Below are 13,928 nucleotides of genomic sequence, written 5' to 3'. Positions count from 1 at the left end.
AACCAACTCTGCCCTCTTCCACTAATACGTGATTTCTGCAGCTCCACCATCGTACTGCAACTCCTCAGTTTTCCCGAGCACGGCCTAAATGCAGGCGTTTGTCCTTGTCATAAATTTGCTGTGTGGTTCGGTCTCCTCTGTGCGATGTTGCCCAGACACACATTTGAGCTTCTTCGCTTTGCAGTGATACACAGGTGCATCTCGGAGCTGAGCTTGGGGGTTAATTGTCTACCTGTCAGAAGCTGGTCAGCCCATCTCATCGTCTTTCCTGCTGGCTGAAGCAGGTGGCTGCTGCTGCCGAACCAGGTAGAGGCCTACCCTAATGATCGTACTTAAAGAGAAAGAGCAAAGGGCAGGAAATGGGTGGTATATGTTTTCTTTGGGAATTACCATATAGCATAGGGAACTCTACTCAATATTCTGTTGTAACCACATAGGAGAAGAATATGAAAAAGAGTGGATATATGTTTATTTATAACTGAATCACTTTGCTGTAGCCTGAAACTAACGCTTCGTAAGCCAACTCATCGTCGTCCCTTCGTTACTAAGTTATGTCCGACTCCTTGAGACCCCATGAACTATAAACTGCCAGGCTCCTCTGTCCATGGGATTCTCCAGGCAAGAATCCTGAAGAGGGTTGCTATGCCCTCCTCCAGGGGATCTTCCCAACCCAGGAATTGAATCTGCATCTCCTGCTTGGCAGGCAGATTCTTTACCACTGAGCCACCTGGTAAGCCCCTGTAAACCAACTATACCCCAATATAAAATGAAAATTAAATTTAAATAAATAAATAAAGGGATGGAATGATGTGCCTATAGCTGAATTGCCTCCTCGAAACTGTCAAAAAATAACTGAGGTGCATGAAATCCTCCTGGAAAGAAACAGGGGAGCTATACCTGCCCACCAAGTCAAAAGCACCCCCTGGTGAGTGGACTACACTAAGAGTGGTGAACGGTTTTGTCCTAGAACAGAGAGTTAAGAGTCAAGATCTTTCTTGTTTGTGCTGGGACCATGCTGAGACTGAGCGTCTTCTACTCCTTAGTACTGAGGACAGGAGCAGTTCAGTTTACAGAACAAGTGCAAATTAGCAAAAATCAAAACTTATTGTAATTAATAGGCTAATGAGAAATATCATATTCACTGTTAACCTCCTGTTAACTCTTCCTCTTTTTTAGGGAAAGGCACTCAGTATGCCATGCAGGTGTCTTTGCTATTTATCTCTACCTCTGAGTGGTTCTCGGTTCTATCTTTTCCTCTGTTGATACTTTATTTTTTTTAATTAATTTTATTGGAATATAATTGCTTTACAATGTTAGTGTCTACTGTACAACAAAGTGGATCAGCTGCACATATACCTATAGCCCCTCTTTTTGGGATTTCCCTCCCGTTTAGGTTATCACAGAGCATTGAGTAGAGTTCCCTGTGCCAAACAGTAGGTTCTCCTTAGTTATCTATTTTATACTCTTTTGATACTTTAGAACAAGTTTGCTGATAGTCTTGAAGACAATATTTGTTTATTCCAAAAGAACATATTTATAACAAAATCATTGTAGAAGGAGCTCTTAAAAAAAAAAAAGACAAACTGATACAGAGAGACACATCATAAACAAAAACATACAGGGCCCACGCATCACTAATCATCAGGAAAATGCAAATCTAAGCCATAATGAAGTATCATTTTACACTCATTACAGTGACAATTGAATAAAAAAGAGAGAATCGTAAGTATGGTGAGGATGTGGAGAAACTGGAACCCTTATGCATTGCTGGTGGGAATATAAAATGGTGCAGGTGTTGTGCAAAATCATATGGAGTTTTCTCAGAAAATGAAACTACTTTATGACCCAATGCCACCTTTGAGCATTTACCCAAAAGAACCGAAAGGAGGGACTCAGATATTTGGATCAGTGTTTTTAACAGTGTTATTTTCATTAGCCCCAGATGTAGAAACAACCCAACATGCATCAACAGATGAATGGATAAACAAATGTGGTACATATATACAATGGAATATTATTCAGTCTTGAAGTAAAAGTCAGACACATGCTGCAATATGGATGAACACTGAAAACGTGCTTCAGGGAAAGAAGCCAAGCAGTAAATGACAAACATTATATGATTCCATTTACATGAGGTACCTGGAATAGTCAAACTCACAGAGACAGAAAGCACAGTGATGGTTACCAGGGACTGGGAAGTGGTAATGGGAGGCTATGGTTTAATGGGAACAGAGCTTCAGTTTGGGAGGATGGAAGGGCTCTGGAGCTGCGTAGATACGATGATTGCTCAACCATGATAACGTACTTCTTGCAGCGAATTGTACTGTTAAAAATGGTTAAAATCAGACATGTGAGTTGTGCATATTTTACTGCAATTTTTTAAAAAGAGCAAATGTGACCGAAGAGGCAGAGTGGGCTTCAGTAGGATTCATTCCTTTTGCAAAGAGGAAAACTACACTGAAAATTGTTTTGTTTGTTCCTTAAGTCAAAACTTAGCTTGTCCTTTGTTTCTACTGGCTGAAAAGTCTTCAGAGAAAGTATTTGTGGTATCAAATCTTATCATAAAATCAGATAAGAATGTTCAGGAATTCAGAACATCAAAGGAAATGATATAATTTCATGGCTAACCTAGATAAATTTTTTTGCCTGTTTTATTGGCCGAGCCCACAGCAACTGTCTCCCCTGAGGACAGTGCAGTAATGGAACGCTTGGGAAGGGGACCCCATCATATGCCAAGTAGGGTAGAGCCACCTCTAGAGGCACCACACAGAGGATGGGCCAGCATCGAACACATCATCAAGGATGCCAAGAGCAGGTGAGTGGAAGAGAGCCAGGGCAGGGTTAGTGTGTACCTGGGCCATGGTCCAGACTCATCAGGCCGACACCCCGGGAATGGGTCTGTTATTTCTAACCAGTTGCTTCCTGCTTCTTTGCCTTCTGCTTGCTTTGAAGAGGCCAGTCCAGGTGGTGTTTGTCAAATCAGGTTGAAAGCATATGTATCCCTTACCCTTATTTCCTAAATATAACGAATACTTTTTAAAACTGGGGGAAAAATGTTAAACCTGGGTAACAACTCTTGTCAAAAACTCCAGTCCCTGAAAATCTCCACAGTTGTGTGAGTCAAAAAGTGAATGCTTTCAAGCAGGATGACTCATTTATTTCACGCAGACACCTGTAGCTTCTTACCTAACGCAGGTCTAGAGTGCGTTTTACCTTGTTTGAGGGACCTATCGTTATCATCTCTTGATCCAGCTACACGACTGTTTCACACACGGCCACAGACCTCCCTGTGGCTATTTGCGTAACTGAGCTGGGAAGTCTATAACCTGTCATCTTTGGGGCCAAGAAATGAAGAGACTGAAAGAATACATTTGTGTGGACTTCCCTGGCCATCCAGTGGTTAAGACCCTGCACTTCCAAAGCAAGGGGTGCAGGTTCGGTTCCTGGTCGAGGAGCCCAGGTCCAACATTCCGTGAAGCACAGCCAAAAGAAAAAGAAACACATTTGCTTGACAGCAGTCTCATGAGATCATCCCTACCGAAGCAATTATTTTGGGTGAGTGATATGACTGTCTTCTATTAGGCGGCTTTTCAAATTTTCATTATAGGCCTCAGCAAAGTTAAGTGATTTCTCATCCCTGTGATATGCACTCAGCTTTCTGTCAACATCTAAATCAACATTGAGATAGGATAACTGCTTCTACTTTCATCTGGCCCTCTGGCTCAAGGAGATATTTGCAGTTTTGTAGAAATTTAAATGACCCACACTCCTCGAAAAGCCAAGAACGTCACAAAATGTTGTCTATTTCAGTCTCGCTAACACTTCCAATAATGGTGACAAGGAATGTAAGTTTAAATGTCAGTTCTCTGAACAGAGTTCCCTGTTCTGAAAGATGCCTTCATTTTGCAGCTTCCCTTCTTGAGCCTTGAAAACCTGCAGAAAATCTGCGGGGATAGAAATTACTAAGAGTTTCTTCTGTTTCCGGCATTATTGAAGCTAAGTTACTCCAGGCAACCTTCCCTCTGAAATGACTGAACATGCTGGATAAGGTTTTTAAAAGTCATTGACGATGCATCACTGAACCAGTGATAAAGAAAGGCATCCATAGAGAGCAGACATCCGGTGAGAGCAGGAACGTGGAGATGGATGGAGGCTCGGAAACTGGCTTTCACCCTGGGGGCAGGGGTTGTCTCTGGCCCCTTGAAATTTCTGCTTTGACAGCTGTGGGGGGTGCTGGGACAGAGAGACAAAGACAAGAGCCCATGCAAGGTGGACATCTACTAAGAGACCCTGCAGAAAGCCGGGACACCAAAGTATGATGCTCACTGTGAAGGTCTACCAGAAATACACCCGCCTCACAGATGGAGACAGCAAGGAAAAAGGCAGCTTCCAGCATGACTCTAGGTAGAAAGGAGAACAATTCAATTCCAAACATTCACAGCCAACAGCTGTCTCTTCTGAAGGTCTCCTGTCCAAATTCACCCTACTTATGTTGTCCTGTGGGCTTCCCCGGTAGCTCAATGGTGAAGAATCTGCCTGCAATGCAGGAGATGCAGGAGACATGGGTTCAGTCCCTGGGTCGGGAAGATCCCCTGGAGGAGGGCATGGTAACCCACTCTAGTATTCTTGCCTGGAGAATCCCATGGACTGAAGAGGCTGGTGGGCTACAGTCCATAGGGTCGCAAAGAGTTGGACATAACTGAAGCAACTCAGCACACACACTTTGTCCTACAAACCTCGATGAAGTAAGTTCAAGTGTCATGGGTCAGTAATGCCTGCAGTAGCCTAGATAAAGCCAACACAAATCCTTGTTGGATAAGCCAAAAGGAATTATATATCAATCCTCAAAGAATTTATACAAATGAAGTATGAGATGATGGTGAGTCAATACATGTGCACAAATACACACACACACATACACACACACACATGCAAATTATAAGTCACCGCATGCAAGAGTCAGCAGAAATAACACATAGCAAAATTAAAGCTGCAAAAATTTTAGGTATTGGACAGAGGGTAAAAATTAAGTATGATTTAATTGTTTGAAACTATAAAAGAGAGAGTAAAAGTATAACTAAGAGATGATAAAAATTATAGAGGTAGGGAAAGAAAAACTATTCATTTTATTAGTAAAAATATAACAGTTAAAAAGGAAAGTTTAAAGGACTTACTGATGGCAAAAGAGGCCCAATTCAAGAAAAAGTGAAGAAGAAAATGGATTTGAAGAAATTGCTCAAAATGCAGCACAAAAAGAGGGAACATATGAAAGATTAATAAGATAAAGAACAGAATGAGATCAGATATACATTGACTGGCAGTTTATTTATAAGAGAGAATGAGACAGAGGGGATAGTCAAAGAGATAGAGTTTCTACAATTGTTGCAAAATACCAATCTTCATATTCAGAAATCCAAAGGACGTATCAGTTCAGTTCAGTTCAGTCACTCAGTCGTGTCCAACTCTTTGCAACCCCATGAACCACAGCATGCCAGGCCTCCCTGTCTATCACCAACTCCTAGAGTTTACCCAAACTCATGTCCATTGAGTCAGTGATGCCATCTAACCATCTCATCCTCTGTCATCCCCTTCTCCTCCTGCCTTCAATCTTTCCCAGCATCAGGGTCTTTTCAAATAAGGCAGCTCTTTGCATCAGGGGGCCAAAATATTGGAGTTTCAGCTTCAATATCAGTCCTTCCAATGAACACCCAGGACTGATCTCCTTTAGGATGGACTGGTTGGATCTCCTTGCAGTCCAAGGGACTCTCAAGAGTCTTCTCCAACACCACAGTTCAAAAGCATCCATTCTTCTGGGCTCAGCTTTCTTTGTAGTACAACTCTCACATCCATACAAGCCTACTGGAAAAACCATAGCCTTGACTAGACAAACCTTTGTTGACAAAGTAATGTCTCTGCTTTTTAATATGCTGTCTAGGTTAGGGTTAGTGGTTATATATTAGCTTCTTTTAACATAATTACCATTGAGTGTAAGCACTGTAATAACATTTTATTATGGAGTAATTTTACAGTCACAGACTCAGGCTTCCAAAAATGTATCTTTATCTTTGTAAAACTCGATGCTGTATTGCATCTCTAAACCCTATTCTGTGTGATACAGACATCTAATCCAGTGGCTTCTACATAAACTCAGTCTGTTTAAGTGACTTTTTGAAATCCTCTTCTCACTGTTCCCCTGCCCTTGCTCTATGGGATGTATCTGCCTGTAGGGTGGGAGCTGTCAGCTTTTTGATTGAAGTCAGCAGTTCTTAACCCTGGTGGCTCGTTACCATCTACCAATGTGCTTTTGAAATATGGCAAAGCCCAAGTCTGTCATCCACATGGCTGCTGCTGCTAAGTTGCTTCAGTCGTGTCTGACTCTGTGCAACCCCATAGATGGCAGCCCACTAGGCTCCCCCGTCCCTGGGATTCTCCAGGCAAGAACACTGGAGTGGGTTGCCATTTCCTTCTCCAATGCATGAAAGTGAAAAGTCAAAGTGAAGTCGCCAAGTTGTGTCCGACTCTTAGCGACCCCATGGACTGCAGCCCACCAGGCTCCTCCATCCATGGGATTTTCCAGGCAAGAGTACTGCAGTGAGTTGCCATTGCCTTCTCCAAACAGCAGCCTTCTCTAAATTCAATGTGTATATGTGATCCCTGAGATTGTTTTTTTAGTTGTAGATTACAGTACAGAAGGTCTGGGGCCTGAGACTCCATATTTCTAACACACACCCAGGTGATGTTGATGCGGCTGGTCTGTGAACCCCATTTAGAGTAAGTACAGAACAAACTGAATCAATGCTTCCTAACCTTGATTCCAAGTGGAAATTACACAGGAAACTTTAAAACCTAGTCATGCCTGGATATCATTATGTGTTCAAGATTGCGATTAATTGTACTGGATGCGGTCCAGGCATTGGGAAGTTTAGAAGCCCCCAAGATTGAGAGTGTGCCTGTTAGGTCATCTTCAGTTGTGTCTGATTCTTTGTGGGTGGGTTCTTTATCCCTAGTGCCACCTGCTGTGCCGTGCTTGGTGCTGTGCTTAGTCGCTCAGTCGTGTTCGACTTTTTGCAGCCCCACAGACTGTAGCCAGCCAGGCTCCTCTGTCCATGGGGATTCTCCAGGCAAGAATACTGGAGTGGGTTGCCACGCCCTCCTCCAAGTGCCACCTGGCAAGCCCCAAATAATGACCTATGTGAAAGTGAAAATCATTCAGCTGTGTCCGACTCTTTGTGACCCCATGGACTATTCAGACCGTGGCATTCTCCAGGACAGAATACTGGAGTGTGTAGCCTGTTCCCTTCTCCAGGGGATCTTCCCAACGCTGGGACTGAACCCAGGTCTCCCGCATTGCGGGCGGGTTCTTTACCAGCTGAGCCACCAGGGAAGCCCAATAATAACCTAGGGTGATGGTAAATTTTGTGTTAAATTGGCTGGATTGCAGGATGCCCAGATATCTGGTTAAATGTTTCTGAATGTGCCCGTGGGGATGTTTCAGAAGAGATTAGCATTTGAATTGCTAGAATGAATAAAGCACAATGACCCACTCCACCCAGTGTATGTGGGCCTCTTCCAATCCTTTGGGGGCTTGTATAGAACAAAAACTGGGAGGATGGGAGGATGGGCTCGCCCTCTGCCTGACTGTGCAGCTGGGACTTCAATTGTGTCCTGCCTACCCACTCCTGGTTCTCAGGGCTTCCATCTCTGGCTGGAGTCTCTGCCATTGGCTCTCCGGTTCTCTGGCTTTTGAACTACACTGCCAGCCTCCTTGGGTCTCCAGCTTGCAGATGGTAGACCATGGGGCTCCTCAGCCTCCATAATCACATGAACCAACATCTTATAATAAATCTCTTTCTACATATAAATACACATCCTGGTTTGTTTCTCCGGAGAACTCTGAGTAACTCACCTAGCAACCTGCTGACGTGGACTGTTCCCCAGGCGCTGGTGCTGAGGGTCTGCTCAGCACCTGCTCAGCCTGCCCCACCTCATCCTTGTTCCCACTCTAAAGCAGCCCGTCATTGCTGTTTGCTCTCACTCTTGCACCAAATAATGTTTTCCTCCCACTTGGGGACCCTGGGACCTTTGAAATGAGCTGCAGCCCCACTGCTCATCTGGAAGACGCTGGCATTTTGGGATGGTCAGTAACCGCTCATCCTGTCCCTCACTGTCCTTCAGCCAAAGGTCTCTGGGGCTTCTGGGGGACTTGGGAGGGGTTTTTTCCTGCTCTCACATCCCCCAAACTTCAAATAGGAGCTCTTTTCCTGTGCTTTCAGACTTTCTCTTGGTAGGACCTGGAGACCCATCTAAGCTGTCTTGATTTCTCCTCCAATGCTCACCTCCCCTTCAGCTGAGAGAGAGTCCTTATCTCTGGGAGGGAGTATAAGCTACTTGCGTTCACACCTGCTTTGGTGTCTGCTTTGTCCCAGTATTAAGATCCATTTTAACTTAAAAGCAAAGAAGTTGGTACAAAGATACAGACAACATGTGTAACTTAGCCAAGGACGCACAGGAACCAGGCAGCTGATGCTCAGCACCAGCACGTCCAGAGCTGTCACACCAGCCTCCCTGTCACCATGCCCTGTGTTTCCTAAGTGAGTGAACATCTGGTACCTTTAAACTACACAGAACTCCATGTGTAGCTCAAAGGGCTTCTGAAGTCTGTAGCTGGAGAAGAAAATGAATTCAACGGCCAGCCGGGAAAAAACATTCTGTCTTCCTTCCTTTTCACCTTAAACAACCCTTAAGTATATGAGGAGCACAAAAAGCATTACTCACCAGAATCTTCTAGTTGTATATGCAGTGAACTAAAAGAAGAAAAAATTTAACCATATTGTTAAAAGATTCATAAGTTAATCTTGACCTAATGGCAAAAGCTTAACTCTTAAAACAGAACCTCTGTCAACACCTCTCTTCTGACAGTAAGTGTTCCTGATGCTCTGTGTGAAAAATATAACATAAAATGTGGATGTATAAATAAAGATTAGAAGGGATAAAGCTATGTAGTCACATTAAAAGTAATGTTACAGATTCTTATTCCTTTGACAGTCATCTCAGATTGTCAGGCTCTAATCAACAATGATGTGAATTCAGCTGTGAATCAAAGATATTTTTACAATTCACATTCTTATATATATTCTGATTTACTTGAGGCAAAGAATGATGGTAGATAATTCCAGCTGTGTCTAAACAAGGCAAATGTTTTAGGCTGAACAATCAGTTATAACTGGGAAAATGGGCTTTAAGATTTTTTTCTATTCATCTTCCATGATTCCTGAGTATTTGGAAAGTTAGAACATGAAAATATTTTGAAGCAGATAAGATTCACATCATTATGAAATCTCTCAGAAGTCAGAATTCAAGTCAGTAAAAATAGCAATTCTGGAGCAAGTCTCTTCAGAACCAAAAATATTTATTGCAAGAAGCTTTGTTCTACTTACTTCTAGCCTCAAAGCTGTGAGAAGTTACAGGGAGTAGGGTGATAAGCGATCAGATAATAAAGCTCTTGTCACCTAAGGACTCACGCATTGAGAGCAACCCAGGAATTATGGAAATCCTCTGGATTCCTAAAGAGGAAGAGAGAGCTAGAAATTATTTTCCATGTCTTCATGACGTTGGCAAAATAATTTGGTCATAAGCCTCTCCTTATTACAACATATTAAGTGTTTTTTCAAAAACATTCAATGTGACTAATGTTCTCCTTGTAATCACTGTACATGTATCCAGGCGCCTAAGTCTATGTTTTTCCAGTAGTTTGATTTCTAATATTTCTCATGTGTGGCATGATCAAGAATTTTTAATAAGATAACACTATTAATAAGTGCTAGAGAAAAGAAACATTCTTTATGTTTATGAAGCTTTTTAGGAGTTCAAAGCTTGTTTTTCTGTCTGCACATGGCTATATATATATATATATTTCCCCCTTAAGAGGTTTCCTTAGGAGGAATTAAAGAACTTCAGTGTGAAATGATGTGGCTCAGTGGTAAAGAATCCGCCTGCCAAGGTTCAATCCCTGGTCGGGAAGATCCCCTGGAGGAGGAAATGGCAACCCGCTCCAGCACTCTTGCCTGGGAAATCCCCTGGACAGAAGAGCCTGGCAGTTAACGGTCTATGAGTTCCAAGAGTCGGACAGAACTGCGAGACTGAGCACACGTGCACACGAGACCGTGAGAAGTGATAGGTTCTTGGATTCCACTGCAGAATTTAGGACTGAAGTATGACTCAGGAGAGAGTGATGGGACAGCACAAGGGCTGAGGGACTGACTGCATATATTGGAGTCCAGCAGATTTTCCACCGGCCGCTGCCTCCTCCCCTCATTGCAATAAGTTGGAGAGAAATGGGGATTGATTGTGTTACAGTGAGCAAACCTTCCCTAGGCACTGCTGCTGCTGCTGCTGCTGCTAAGTCGCTTCAGTCTTTGTCAGACTCTGTGCGACCCCATAGATGGAAGTCCACCAGGCTCCCCCGTCCCTGGGATTCTCCAGGCAAGAATACTGGAGTGGGTTGCCATTTCCTTCTCCAATGCATGAAAGGGAAAAGTGAAAGTGAAGTCACTCAGTCGTGTCTGACTCTTCAAGACCCCATGGTCTGCAGCCTACCAGGCTCCTCCGTCCATGGGATTTTCCAGGCAAGAGTACTGGAGTGGGGTGCCATTGCCCTAGGCACTACTGAATCAATTATTCTTCGTCTGATACCTGTGAAGCCCCAAACACCCACCCTCAATTAAGGTCTATCTGCTCAGGCTTCTAATACCCAGCATCCAACACCCACCCTCAGTTAAGGCCTATCTGCTCAAGCTTCCCAGGTGGCACTAGCAGTAAAGAACCTGCCTCCCATTGCAGGAGACATAAGAGACGTGAGATCTCTCTCTAGATCGGAAAGATTCCCCCTAGAGGAGGGCAAGGTAACCCGCTCCAGTATTCTTGCCTGGAGAATCCCATGGACAGAGGAGCCTGGAAGGCTACAGTCCACAGGATGGAAAAGAGTCAGACACAACTGAAGCGACTTAGCATGCATACATGCTCAGTCACAATAGTTCAGCCAGAGCTGACATGCTCTTCTTGTATCCTCTGCTTATATTTACCTCAATGGATGGCAATTACCTATTTACACTTTGATCTATTCTGCTAAAATATGAGCTCAGAATTCCTTGGGCTAAAGAATCATGTATGATTTGTTGTTGTATCCTTAATACTTAGATCTGAGCCAGGTACACAGGAAACTCAGGGCCAGAGTGTACTGCAAGGATAATGTGCAGGGAGACCAGGGAGTCAGCGATGGGAGATAGTGTCACAGCCCAGACTGAGATCTCATATGTTAGCATCTACCTCTGTGTCCGTATGCTCTGCAGAATTCCACAAACAGAGGAGCCTGGTGGGCTACAGTTCATGTGGTCACACACACATACATACACATACACACACCTCAGTGTCCAGGACACTTGCATTGTCTACACTAACAAAGCATCCATGGGAGATGGCTCTTGACATATTTTTGTTGGTGCAAGAATGGCTTGTCACTTACTCAGAATGACCTGTTTGTACCTTTGCTCATGCAAAGCTTGTTACTGTGATTGGAAAAACTTTTGCAAACTGCAAGGGCAAACTCCAGGTAATTGCTAAGGAGATTTTTCTTTTCCATTTTCTCTTTCATCTCTTATGTAAAAGGAGAAGCGAGAGTATTTCCTTCCACAGAAATGATAACCATTAAGACCTGGCTTCACCATTTCCCAAAGCAAGACGAGTACATTTTATGTCTCTTTCCAAGAAAACAAAAGTTTTCCCAGCGTGCAAAGTGTGTAAAGCTTAATGCTTACATAGAAATGAAGTCTTTAAAGAAAACTGGATTTTAATCATTGCCCTGTTGTAACACCGGCAGAGCAATCTGTGGTCAGGGAGGGGCTGCTATACACTGGAGAACCAAAGGCTAGAGAAGCTATCATTTCTGCTCACCTACCTTTTGTGAATTCACACAATGAATTATGTTTCATTTTTATGCTTCACAAAAACTTCCAGAAAAGACAGATTTCTAAAAAACCAAAATCTCTTCCTTCATTTAAAAAAAAAACAAAACCTCTTTCACATAAGCAAAGCTGTTATTTCAGCTTTTACAATACTCTACGCCCTTCTTTGCTTTGTCCTGAAATCTTATAAAACCAAGATTTCGTTCTTTTATAATTCATGGCATGTGATGTTTTTGGCCCTTGAATTTTCTTTAGACAAGGAAAGCGATTATACAGTTCAGTTTTATTAGAGCAGAGAGTCTTTATTTTTCTATGAAACCTCAGGATTTAGACTTTTCCTGACAAAGTAAGGTACCAATATGCTGCTGTTTCAGAGCAAAGTCTAACAAAAAAATATAATCCAGTGTCACAGTTTTTAAACTTAACTAGATGAGAAAGCAAACTAAATCAATAAAAAGTTTGAGTTATTGACGCCACTTAAAAGAAATACAATTTTATTTGCTTTCAAGCACATATAAACTCATGTTAGGTTAATCAAATGGTGTCTGATAAAGGTTCTTTGAGGACTTGCTTTAGCAAATGAACAAGGATGAAGTGCAATTACCACAATTCATTGACTAATTAGTATTCTTCAATAGCCCTGGTTTATTTTTATTGCACAACCATCCTGCTTGTGTAGGAGCAAACTTCTCAGGTTTATTTACTTAAGTAATTTGACTAGTCTCTATATAATTCTTTTTTACACTGTTAATGTGCTTAACACAGCATAATTTCAACCTTACCACTTTATAGTCAAGGTTTAGAGCAGGGGTCCTCAACCCTTGTGGCATGAGGGACCAGTTTCATGGAAGACAATTTTTCCACAGATGGGGTGGGGTGGTTTCAGGATGATTCAAGCACATTACACTTAGTGTGTATTTATTTCTACTTTTACTACATCAGGTCCATCTCAGATCATCAGATCCTGAAACTTGGGGATCCCTAGTTCAGAGGGAATCTATGCATAAGAGGGATCTGAGGCTAAATAATCTTTGCCTCTGCTTTGATGGTGCCCTTCAGCCAAGTGTGATTTAGTAGAGGGAAAAATTAAAAGATCTGGGTGGGAAACAAATTATGAACCCTCTCTGACTGTATGTGTTCATCTGTTTGGGACCGATCCATACCTCCAGAGATTGTGTTAGGATGAAATAGGTTTGTGAAATTGCTCTTTATACAGAAAAGCACTATTCAAATATTGGGTATCATCCCTATTTCAAAATCTGGATTGCTGAAGTTCAATTTAATAAGATGGGTTTTATTTTATTTTTTTTCATGCATGGAAAGAACTTGTTTACAAGGGTGAAGAGCTCCCTGTGAGTATGGAAGCTTATCAGGAACTCCTCTACCATTTCCAGGAGTCCAGAGGGCTACCCTGTTTGCAAAGTGTTATCAAGGAGCGGGGTGTTCAGAAAAACAAACTCGCCTGTCCTGGGGTGGCCAGATTAAGGTCTGTCTCCTCCAAAAACCTCCTGGGATAACTTCATCTCAGTTCTCTCTCTGCCTCAGAATGACTAGAGCCTGCCACTAGATTCAATTCAACAATAACTTTGTGGGGAAAAGGTCACTTTGCTGGGTGCCGGGGTAGGGGGTGAGGGTGGTGAGATCTGAGATGGAGAGAGGGCTCAAGGGCAGAGCCTGCAGTCCACCGGCCTGGTCCTCAGGAATTCACGGTCTGCAGATGGACACTTGTTGGACATTCACACCCTATCAGGCAAGTAGGGGTAAATGCAAAATACAGATATAAAATGTGTATACAAAGGAGAGATCGATTAGGACTGGGAATGTCTAGACTGGCTTCCAAGAGGAGACGGGATTCTAGCCACATCTTTTAAAATGTTTGGGATCTGGGGAAGAGGTTAGGAAGTGGACTAGAACACTAAATAGAGGCTCTATGAGCTTCCTCGGGCTGCTATAGGAAATTACCACAAA

The sequence above is a fragment of the Bos taurus genome, chromosome 23 (assembly GCF_002263795.3).
Source record: "Bos taurus isolate L1 Dominette 01449 registration number 42190680 breed Hereford chromosome 23, ARS-UCD2.0, whole genome shotgun sequence".
In the NCBI taxonomy this organism is placed as follows: Eukaryota; Metazoa; Chordata; class Mammalia; order Artiodactyla; family Bovidae; genus Bos; species Bos taurus.
The sequence above is the reverse complement of the archived record's forward strand: the minus strand, read 5'-3'. Positions refer to the sequence as shown.